Below are 12,226 nucleotides of genomic sequence, written 5' to 3'. Positions count from 1 at the left end.
GGCATAGAGTGCAATCCTGTAAAGATCAAGGCCATCGAAAGGATGGAGGCACCCAGACGACTGTTAGATGTGCAGAAGTTCACCGGCTGTTTGGCATCCATCAGTCGATTCATCAGTCGACTGGGCGAGAAGGCTCTCCCCTTGTATCAGCTCATGAAGAAGACGACCTTCTTTGAGTGGACTCCCAAGGCGGACGAGGCTTTTCTCCAACTAAAGAAGATGTTGACTACTCCCCCTGTGGTGGCGGCTCTGACTCCCAAAGAGCCCATGCTCCTATACATTGCCGCCACCAGCCGAGTAGTCAGCATGGTCATTGTAGTCGAGCGCAAGGAGGAAGGCAAGGCGCTACCCGTACAGAGACCGGTATATTACTTGAGCGAGGTGCTGTCGACCTCCAAGCAAAACTACCCCCATTACCAGAAGATGTGCTACGGCGTGCATTTTGCCGAAAGGTCAGTATTGAAAGATGCGGTCCGGCCAGGGCTCGCCGGCCAAGGTTCGCTAAAGTGTCTCTCGTTATCAGGAGAGCCCTGGCCGGACTACGGTCAGGACGGTTGGGATGCGGATGACGAAGAAATTCAAAGCCCACCCACCACCCACTTAGTAGCCACTGTCGACGATCTAACCGACATGCTAGACTACGGCTCCGAAGACATCGATGGTATGGACGACGATGCCGGAGACGACCAAGAACCAGCGTCTACCATGCACTGGAAAGCCACCTCATCATATGACATATACATGGTGGATATCCCAAAGGATGGGAATGGCGAAGCAACAGCGGGGGATGAACCCTCCAAGAAATAGCCCAAGCGCCGGCGTCAGCGGCGCCGCTCTAAATCCTGCCACAACAAGAATGAAGATTCCGGCACCGGAGATAATAACACACCGGACAGTGCTGAAGACAACCCACTCCAGCAAGATTCAGCGCAGGAGGACAGAGACGCCAGCCCTCATGAGAGAGCGGCAGAAGAAGAGGTAGAGGATTATATGCCTCCCTCCGGAGACGAGGCAAGCCTCGACAATGACGAATTCGTCGTGCCTGAAGATCCCGTCGAACAAGAGCGTTTTAAACGCAGGCTTATGGCCACGGCAAACAGCCTCAAGAAAAAGCAGCAACAGCTTAGAGCTGATCAAGATTTGCTGGCCGACAGATGGACTGAAGTCCTCGCAGCCGAAGAGCATGAGCTCGAGCGCCCCTTCAAAAGCTACCCGAAACGCAAGCTGCCCCCCTGATTAGAGGAGGAGGCGTATGAACCTGCATCACCAGCAGACAATACGGCTGACCGACCACCCCGTGGTCGCGACAGAGAGGCCCCTAGGCCCTTCACTAGAACCGTACCCCGGCATCGCTCGAAAAGCACAAGGCCACAGGGGAACGCTCCGGACTTGCGAGATATATTGGAGGATAAGGCAAGACAATTAAGATCGATCTATGGATCGTGTGGGCGCCCCATGATACGTGACGACAACCGTCGCGCCGGACACAGTAAGTCCGGCCGGGCCGAACAAAATAGACAAAGCGCTTTTGAGCTCCGTCGTGATATCGCCCAGTACAGAGGCGCCGCACACCCACTATGCTTCACAGATGAAGTAATGGATCATCAAATCCGCGAAGGGTTTAAACCCGTGAATATTGAATCTTACGATGGCACAACAGACCCCGCGGTTTGGATCGAAGACTATCTCCTCCACATCCACATGGCCCGCGGTGACGATCTTCACGCCATCAAATATCTCCCACTCAAACTTAAAGGACCAGCCCGGCATTGGCTTAACAGCTTGCCAGCAGAGTCAATCGGGAGTTGGGAAGACCTGGAAGCCGCATTCCTCGATAACTTCCAAGGCACGTATGTGCGACCACTAGACGCCGATGACCTAAGCCACATAATTCAGCAGCCAGACGAATCGGCTAGACAATTCTGGACACGGTTCTTAACCAAGAAAAACCAAATCGTTGACTGTCCGGATGCGGAGGCCCTCGCGGCCTTCAAGCATAACATCCGAGACGAGTGGCTTGCCCGGCACCTAGGACAGGAAAAGCCGAAATCCATGGCAGCCCTCACATCACTCATGACCCGCTTCTGCGCGGGTGAGGACAGCTGGCTAGCACGCAGCAACAACCTCAGCAAAAATTCTGGCAGTCCGGATATCAAGGACCGTAATGGCAGGTCGTGTCGCAACAAAAACAAACGCCACATTAATGGTGATAATAGTGAAGATACGGCAGTCAATGCCGGATTCAGAGGCTCTAAACCCGGTCAGCGGAAAAAGCCATTCAAAAGAACTACTCCGGGTCCGTCCAATTTGGACCGAATACTCGACCGCTCGTGTCAGATACACGGCACCCCCGAAAAGCCAGCCAACCACACCAACAGGGACTGTTGGGTATTCAAGCAGGCAGGCAAGTTAATTGCCGAAAACAATGACAAGGGGCTACATAGCGATGACGAGGAAGAGACCCGACCGCCGAACAATAGAGGACAGAAGGGTTTTCCCCCACAGGTGCGAACGGTGAACATGATATACGCAACACACATACCCAAAAGGGAGCGGAAGCGTGCACTCAGGGATGTATACGCGATGGAGCCAGTTGCCCCGAAGTTCAATCCATGGTCCTCATGCCCGATCACTTTTGACCGAAGGGACCACCCCACCAGCATCCGCCATGGCGGATTCGCCGCATTGGTTTTAGACCCAATCGTCAATGGATTTCACCTCACCAGAGTCCTGATGGACGGCGGCAGTAGCCTAAACCTGCTTTATCAGGATACAGTGTGCAAAATGGGCATAGACCCCTCAAGGATTAAACCTACCAAGACAACCTTCAAAGGCGTCATACCAGGTGTAGAAGCCAACTGTACAGGCTCAGTTACACTGGAAGTGGTCTTCGGATCCCCGGATAACTTCCGAAGCGAGGAGTTAATCTTCGACATAGTTCCGTTCCGCAGCGGCTATCATGCTCTGCTCGGACGTACCGCGTTCGCAAAGTTCAACACGGTGCCGCACTACGCATACCTCAAGCTCAAGATGCCAGGCCCTCGAGGAGTCATCACGGTCAACGGAAACACTAAATGCTCTCTCCGAACGGAGGAACATACAGCGGCTCTCACGGCAGAAGTACAATGCAGCCCCTTAAGGCAATTCTCGAGTCCGGCCGTTAAGCGACCAGACACGGCTAAACGCGCCCGGAGTAACCTACAACAAGACCACCTGGCACGTTCCGAGCACGCGTAGCAGTGCGGCCCCAACCCCAGCCCCTGCAAAATGTCAAGACAGGTCCTTCGCGTACACCATTACGCTCTGAAGATACCATGGGCATGGGGAGAGGGGCACGACCACGATAGGCCCAACATGCGGCTCAACCACACCAGGGGCTCTCAAGTGTGTCGTTCTTTTTTCTTTTATTTATTTATTTTTACCCACAGGACTTCGTTCGTCAGAGGCCTTGTCCGGCAGCAGACCTGCCGAACTCACGATGCAACAGCCAGGGAAGAAGAAAGGCTACAACGAATATCCAGGTGGTCTCCATTACGAGCATTAAATCTGTTTTATGCACCATTCCGCAGCCTACCCCTGGAGGGGGACATGTTTAATAGTCCCACCCCTTGCTTATCGCACCATTTGTATCGTTCTGCATTTACAGCAGTTTTTCTTGAATAAGTAATGCAGCACCTTTTTGCTTCCAATTGCATTTCTTTCTTATACATATGTTCATTTATGACATGTTGCATCCGTACATTTTGGTACGGCTAAATACACCAGGGGCTTATGTTTTCCGCATCATGGTGTGATAAGTCCGACCACTTTCACAAGTGCGGCACCCCGAACGTATAGCGTTATATGCATCAGTTCCGAATCATGTCTTGGGTCAATAGTTGGGTTTGCCCGGCTCCCATGTTTTGGTACCTTACGTTCTGTTGTATCGGCTAAGGTAGCACTGGGAGAACCACTGCGATTGCGCCCCGGTTGAGCTGGGCGAGCGCCTCAGTGGAGAAAGCTAAAACTGACCGTCATGATGAGGCGAGAGCTGCTCACTGTTCGAGAGTTTTTTTGCGAGTCCCTAAAGACTTATGCCGCTTAGAGCGAGGAGCCGGCTTTTGTCCGGCCCAGGCGTGGATAGCGCCCCAAATTCGGCCTTCCGAAGACTAGGGGCTTCGCCGAAATTTAAAATTATAGAATTCTATGGCTAAGTGAGAGTGTTCAAGCATTATAAGTCCAGTTGCCTTGTTCGCTGTGTTGAGCGCCTCCCTAGATGGACCCAAAAATGGGAACAAGAGTGCTCAAGTTTATCCCGAACACCCCAGCACTCATGGCATGGGGGCTGAAGTCGACAACTTGCCATCTCTCAGATTTGATAAACAGCCGCACAGAAGGTAATATTTTAAATTAACAAGTGTTGCTTAGCGCATATGAACTAAGTTTTCAGCGCACATGATAACAAAATGCGAGTCTACTCAAATATTACATCTTTGGAGCACTCACCCGCAATAGTGTGGGCACCCTTCAGGACACTCTTATAATACATCTCGGGCGTGCGGTGCTCCTTGCCCTGCGGTGGCGGGTCCGTCACAAGCTTCTGGGCATCCATCTTGCCCCAGTGCACCTTTGCGTGGGCAAGGGCCCGACGGGCACCTTCAATACAGGCGGAGTGCTTGATGACTTCAACCCACGGGCGCGCATCCACCAGCCGCCGCACCAGGCCGATGTAGCTCCCAGGCATGGCCTCCTTAGGCCACAGCCGAACTATGAGGCCCTTCATGGCCTGTTCGGCCACCTTGTGGAGCTCGACCAGCTGCTTCAGCTGGTCGCTAAGGGGCACCGGATGTCCGGCCTCAGCATACTGAGACCAGAAGACCTTCTATGTCGAGCTCCCCTCCTCGGCCCGGTAGAACGTGGTAGCATCGGACACGCTGCGAGGAAGATCTGCGAACGCTCCTGGAGAGCTCCGAATTCGGGTAAGCAACAGGTAATTAACACTCACATGCTTACTTTGCATGAAAAATGCCTTACCCGCTGCTATTTTCTTCAACGCCTCGATTTCTTGGAGGGCTTTGTAGGCTTCGGCCTTAGCGGCTTTGGCACTCTCAAGAGCCGATGCAAGCTCAGACTCTCGAGTCTTCGAGTCAGGCTCCAGGCTCTCATGTTTTTCACGAGATCCTAGAGCTCTTGCTGTACCTCCGCCACCCGCGCCTCCTGCTTCTCTCGCTCGGTGCGCTCTGCGGCCGCATTACGTTCGGCCGTGGCCACCGCCACCTTCAGGGTAGCCGCCTCGTTAGTGGCCCCTGCAATACCCACGTTATCCTTGTCATTCTTCTTGCAACCAAAATCCTTTTCTGTAAGGTACAATTTTAATAAGGTGTTATTGTCGGGGGTTGGATACGACATATGCCAAAGGATGGCTTATCATGGTGGGAGCGAGTAGAACGTCGCCGGTGCCTGGAAGCGGGATGAGGCGAAGACATGCACGCCGGCGGAACTTACCCAGCTTCAGGGCTCTCCTAGGAGATAACACCCCTACTGCTGCTCTGCAGGGTCTCCGCATGATCACTAAAGCAAAGTGACTACAATGGTGCTCCTGGAGCTGTTTTGGGAGGTAGGAGAGGGCAAGGCTAGCTCTCTCCTCCCTGGGCTATCTGGTCTATCTCTCTCTCTAGGTTCGAACCCTTTGCATGGGTGCCCTGCGGGGTTTATATAGGCCTACCCCCCGGGGGTACAATAGTAATCCGGCTGGGCGCGGGTCCCAGCCGTCTGTCTCTCAGGCCGCCGTCCTTCCCGCCGGCTTCTGGGGCCCGCCGACTGGCGGGTCCCGCGGACAGGCTTGACACTGTAGCGGCGCTCCTGATGACGCAGTCTTGGTCATCGGGTCGTGGCAACAGTGTCGCCGTCTATCGGGCGATCACTGTCGCCATTCCCCATCTTATCTGATTAATGGCTCGTGGGGCCCGGGAGGAGTCGGCCGACTCCAGGGAGGCCGACTCCCACAGGTCCGTCTTCGGGTTGCCTAGGCCGCCTTCGGCCCACCCACTGACAGGTGGCCCTGCCGCCTTCGGGTCGTACAGGCCGGCATCATGGGCACAGTGTACTGCGTACTGTGGCTGAGGTCAGGGCAGGCATGGCAACAGTGCCGCATCTCGCTGGAGATCTTCCCGTGATACGGCTCACTGTAGCCATGCCGGCCCTTCGTAAGCAGGGGGAAATGGCCATGCCGTGACCGTACCCCGCGTCGTACTTCGAGAAAAGGGAGGAGTCTTGGGCCGACTCTCCATAGTCGGCCTCTCTGGAAGTCGCCAGCTTGGAGTCGGCTTATCTGGGAGTCGCCGTCTGGGACTCGACATATTTTGGAGTCGCTACTGGGACTCGGCCTGAGGGGCGCGGCCTGCCCCGATGTCTTGAAATGTCCTGGGCCTCGGGTTTGCCTACCCGTGGCCCATTACTCCGACAGTAGTCCCCGAAGCTGGTGAAGCCCTGCGGTCGCTGCATTGTGGGGGCTTCAACATCTTCAATCTTTTAAAAGTGCAGACTCGGGGACTCGGCTGCCGTCTTCCCTTGGGCCGACTGTCGACAGTCGGAGTCTTCAGTGAAGAGCCTCGGTTCGGAAGTCGCGGCGGGAAGCCAGGCGGCGTGCCTCATACGCTTCCCGCAGCCATCAGGGCGGTCCTATCGCGTGGCGCCACGTGGGGAGAACAGTCTGCCTGCCCACGCACGTGACGGGATGGGCCGTCAGGCGGGGCTCGCCACTACCGCGCCTCGGCATACGAACGGATGCGTTGCGGCCGAGGACGGTTGGTTTTCCCACGTCATTACTGCAAGCAGTAACTTCGTGGGCAAATCATGGCGCGGCGTGGGGCTTCGTGCGCAGTTAATCCCACGCCCGCCCCCTCGGCTTGTCAGCCCGCAGGGCTATAAGTAGGCGGGGGGAAGCGGAGCGGCACAGCTTGCGCGCCCTTCTTCCCTGCTCCCCCGCCTCATCTTGCTTTCTCTCCCTCCTTCCTCCGTCGTTGAGCAAGAGCACGCCATACCGCGGCGATGAGCTCTTCCTCCGCCGCGGCCCCTGCCGTGCGCTCCGGCGTATGGGACGGATCGGAGGTAGAGGAAGAACACATTGAGTTCCTCCGCCGGACCCGTCGTCTCCCCAGCGCGGACCTCGTGCGTGCCCGCGCCGCGCCGGAGGGGGAAATCCGGCTGGCGCTGGAAGAGGGCGAGCGGGTCATCTTCCGCTTGCACCTTATGCGCGGCCTGGGGCTGCCGGCGAGTGGCTTCTTCCGCTTGTTCCTGGAGTTCCACAGTCTTCAGCCGCACCACCTCACTCCGAATACGGTGGTGTTGCTCTCTGCCTTCGCCACTCTGTGTGAAGGTTTCCTCGGTGTTCTCCCCGCCATCGAGCTGTGGGGAGAATTCTTCTCTTCCTAGCTCGGCACGCACATCGCTGGCGTGCCGGCTCAGTGCGGCGTCTTCATCGCGATGCGGCGCTCGACGGCCGACAACCCCTTCCCTCCCATCACGCTGATCAAGTCGGTGAAGATGTGGCAGCGCTCGTACTTCTATGTGAAGAACCTCGCCTCCGACGGCGACTGGGTCAACTTGCCGCCTTACAACGCCGCTCCCCTGACTGGGCGGCTCCCCAGCTGGTCCCACCGAGTCAAGACGCTGACTCTTGCCGGAGCCGCCGCCGTAGCGCGACTCCGAGTCTTGACGCAGTCGGAGGGACTCGTCGGGGCCGACTTGCTGGCCGCCTTTGTGGCGCGCCGAGTTATTCCGCTCCAAGGCCGGCCTCACCTGATCTGTCAGATGAGCGGCCTCCGAGACCCAAGTCGGATGAGCACCAAGGAGATGCCCCGCAAGGAGGTGGCGAACATGGTGAATTACATCGCGCACTGTGAGTACGAGGAGGACTGGCAGTTCGGCAAGGAGCCGTACTCGCGCGACAACCCTCCACCAGTGGTAAGTCGCGTCTCCCTGCTGTTTTGTCTTTTTCTGCAGCCGACTCCGGCTTCTGACTCTTGCTGGCTTCTTCTGAACTAGAATCCTCTTATGCAGCCTGCCGCCGGCGCCACGAGGCAGCCCCGCGAGTATGTTCCCGACCGCGTGGAGAGTGACGTCGACGACCCCGACTTGGGGGCGGCGGCGATGGAAGCCGATGCCGAAGGCGGGGGAGGAGGGGCAGAAGGCGACTTCAGGCCCTCGGCCACCTTCGCCGACTGGCCTAATGACGACGCCGAAGGCGAAGTCGCTCCGCGCCACCAGCTGAGGATCGGCCTATCGGGCGCTGGCTCCTCCGCCGGCCAAGGCAGCGCGAAGAGGCGTCACGCCGGGCCGAGTTCGCCCGGCGGCAAATTGAAGAAGTTCAAGGGGGTGGCCGCTACGACCAGACGAGAGGAGGCGGCCGCGAAGGCCAACCGCTTCCGAAGGGAAGTGAGAAAGCCGCCGCTAGTATCCGCGTAAGTCTTCACGCTCTTTTATTTTCTTCGTTGAATCTTGTCCGAGTCTTCGTTTATATACTCCCTCCATTCTTTCTTCAGGGCCCCTCTTTCCCTTGAGAGAGTCGCCGTCCCCTCCGTCATGGGGTCGGCAGAGACGTCCGCCAATACTCGGCAGCCCGACCCTGCCGCCAACCTCCGGGAGGCAACGGAGCGGAATGCGCGGGAGAAGTGCGAGGAGGAGGAGGCCGCCCGTTTGGAGAAGGCGGAGGCCGACAGGGCAGCCACCTCCGCCCAGAAAAAGCTGGATGATGCCGAAGCCGCCCTTGCGGCGAGACGGCGCGCCGAGGATGCCGCGCGTCACCAATCGGCGATGCTCGTCCCCCCACTATCATCTGCACCGCCGCCTCCGGAGTTCACGGGGCAGACCGGGGGAGCCGGCACCGAGAACCCCGTCGCGGAGAAGGAGAGCAGCGAGGCCTCCATGTCGGACGCTCTCGTGCCGCCGCCGCCGCCTCCACCGCCGTCTGGGAGACCGCACGACAAACAGCCGGTGGATCCGTCTGAGCCGCCGGCCATGGACGAGGCCGAAGCGCGGCTGCTTCTCCAAGTCGCCTCGCTGGTGCGTCGCCGTCTTGAGAGGGCAACCTCGCCGCCGCGACCTCGGGAGATCGGTGCTGCCAGCTCGGCAGCTCTAGACGCCGAGGGCACAAGCGCCGCGCCCACCGGGTGGGTGCATGGAGGCGACATTGGGCCGCTAAATCAATTGCTCCTGGAAGTCCAGGCGAAGTTGCGGGCCAAAGGCGACGCCCTTCAGGCCTGCACCAGAGCGCACCTGGCCGCGCGAACGGCCGTCCGAGTAAGTTTCTTCTCCTTCTTGATTCTTGTTTTTCTCTATGGGGGCCCGCCAGCGCACCCATTGGGTGTAGTCCCTGAGTTCCGGGCCGGCTGCTGAGCAGGCGGTTCGGAACTCCCTCTGGCGAGTTCCAAACACTAACTTCGTCTTCAATGACTTATCGCAGGAGTATCACAACCTCCGTGCCACTGCCTTCAACCGCAATGTTGAGGAGTTGAGCAAGCGGGCTGCCAACTTGTCGGAAAGCCGGAGTGAGTTCTTCTTCTCCGCGGGGGCGCGCTGGCGCACCCACGGGCTGTAGTCCCCGAGATTCGGGCCGACTGCTGAGCAGTCGGGCCGGATCTTCCCGGCGATCTTCTTTGCTAACAACTGATTTGTTTCCTCTTTCGTTTTTCAGGAGCCAACGCCGCTCTTCAGGAGCAGCTGGGCGAGGCCAATACCGCCCGTCGTGCCAAGGAGGAGGAGTGTGGCAGGCTCGCCACGGAGCGCGACCTGCTGGCGGCGCAGCTGGCCGAGCAGAAGGAGATGCTCAAGAAGGCGCAGGACGAGGCCGAGAAGAAGGAAGCCGCTCTCCTGGCCGAGTTCGAGAGCGAGCGCTCCTCCTGGACTGACAGGGAGGCGATGCTGACCTCCGGCTTCCATGAGATCGAGGATATTGTGGATGGTATGTTTCTTTCGCTTCTTCGCGCTTCCGACTATGTGTCAGGCCGACTTCTGATTTTTCGACTTTCTTCTTTTTTGTCTTGGCAGACTTCTTCCCTGGTCACTCGCAAGCGGTCCCTCTGGCCATCGAGGCTGCTCGTGAGGCGCGAAGGGCGAATGGTGAGGAGATCGCCGCCAATGCCCCCTGAACCGTTGATGAACAACTCCTGAGCATTGAAGCCCATCTTCGTTCGACCCACCGGCAGATGCGCCGGCTTCAGCGTGCCGGCGCCCAGGCGGTTGCCGCTTTGTGGCCGGATATGCCGGCTCTGCGCACCGTCAGTCGGACCGCCAACTGGCTGGAAGTCGCTGCCGGCCGTCTTGAGGCCTGGAAGGGCTCCTCGGCCCGGGCCGGAGCGCGCTGGGCCTTGGAGTTCGTCAAGGCGTGGTATCCAGGGCTGGACCTGGACCGCCTGGCCGCGTTCCGATCAGAAGCCCAGGCCGAGCTGGAGACCGTGGAGGGCGCCCTTATCGAGCGTGCGGCGGCCATCGCCGAGTACACGGACACCAGCGTCTTCGTGCCCGAGCGGGCTGAAGGCGGCGAGGAAGTGCCGGCAGAGTGGTTCGGGATGAACCCGGAGTATGGCGAGGATTCGGCGGAGGTGATCGACTCCAGCACTGAGGAGGAGGACGAGGCGGAGGCCGAAGGCGAGGCGTAGGTGCCAGAAGACGGATCAGGCGGCCAGCCTCAGCTCGACCGCGCCTCCAGCAACGAGCCGCGTCAAGAGAAAACAACTGCCGCCGGAGGCGATCAAACCGAGACCGCCCAGCCGACTGCCCCGGCGCCTGACACCGCCGTCTCCTCCGATCCTCCAATCCCATCTCCTCCGATCCTCCAATCCCAGATGCCGCCTCCTAGGCTGCCTTTTTCGCCACTGTTTGTCTGTCTTAGTAATCTTTTGAAAACTTTGTTAGATTCGAACAATTCCACCCGCGGGGTGTATCTTGAACTTCTATTCGAAGATTCGGCCAAGGGCCTATGTAAATATTAATCTGCTTTCCGTCTTTCCTTGCTTATTGCTCTTTAGGCTTTTTCCCTTTGCTGCCTTCCTTTAGTCGCTGCCTTGTCAGTCGAGCAGCCGCTCTGTGGACTGTCGCTGGGTCAAGTGCTTGGCTACTTCGGGAAGGCAAGGACTTGGCCGTTTAGAGTTTCTTTAGCAAGTCGGATAGAAAGCGACATGCCGACTACCCAAGAGTCGGTCGTCCTTAATAGAGGCTAATAAAGACGGCGAGCCGGCTACTCATGAGTCGGCCTTCCGCTTCAGAAATGCTGGAGGCCGTCTTATGCTATGTTCGTGCTTTAGGTCCTTAGCCATTTTTCGTGTGGGTGCCCGTTCTTCCTCACTCTTGCCTGCCTCACAGTCGCTCTGCGAGCTGCGGCTCTTCCAGGAGGCAGATTGGGCACAGCACACTACTTGTCTGACTGCGGGAAGCTTCTCATAGCGCAAGGCGGCGAGTCCCGGGCCGACTAGTCAGGCCCGGTGCCAAGCGGCTTGTAATGAAAGTAATGTACTCGGAGGCATAATTCTTATCGTACAGATAACTAAAAGGGCAGTCCCCGAGCTCGTCTCGGGGGGCCCAAAGTCTTAGTACTTTAATACAAAGGGGTAGTGTGATACATACTGCATCAACTTTAAAATCTTCGAAGAAGATTTGCATTCCACGGGCGCTCTGTCTCTTTGCCGGAATCGTCCCTCTTGCGCGCTCGGGGCTTCTGGGCGTCGATCAAATAGTAGGCGTCATTCCCTAGCACCTTGCTGATGATGAAGGGGCCTTCCCAAGGTGCCGACAGCTTGTGCTGGCCGGCTGTTTGTTGGATCAGCCGGAGCACAAGGTCGCCTTCTTGAAAGGATCTTGGCCTGACCTTCCTGTTGTAGTATCGACGCAGACTCTGCTGGTAGATGCTGGACCGGCTGAGTGCCAACAGCCGGCCCTCTTCCAGTAGATCGACGCCGTCTTGACGTGCTTCTTCTGCTTCTTCCTCGGTGTACATGGTGACTCGCGGGGAGTCGAACTCTATGTCCGTTGGGATGACGGCTTCGGCGCCATAGACGAGGAAGAATGGTGTGAAGCCGGTTGACTTGTTTGGAGTCGTGCGCAGACTCCAGAGGATGGTTGGCAGCTCCTCAAGCCAACAGCCGGCAGATCGCTCCAGCGGTACGACGAGTCGAGATGCCGGATAAGATGAGGCCGTTTGCTCGCTCCACCTAGCCGTTTGACTGCGGATGGGCAACGGACGCTAAGTCCA

Source organism: Triticum dicoccoides, chromosome 6B (genome assembly GCF_002162155.2).
Source record: "Triticum dicoccoides isolate Atlit2015 ecotype Zavitan chromosome 6B, WEW_v2.0, whole genome shotgun sequence".
NCBI lineage: Eukaryota > Viridiplantae > Streptophyta > Magnoliopsida > Poales > Poaceae > Triticum > Triticum dicoccoides.
Note: the sequence above shows the minus strand (reverse complement) of the source record.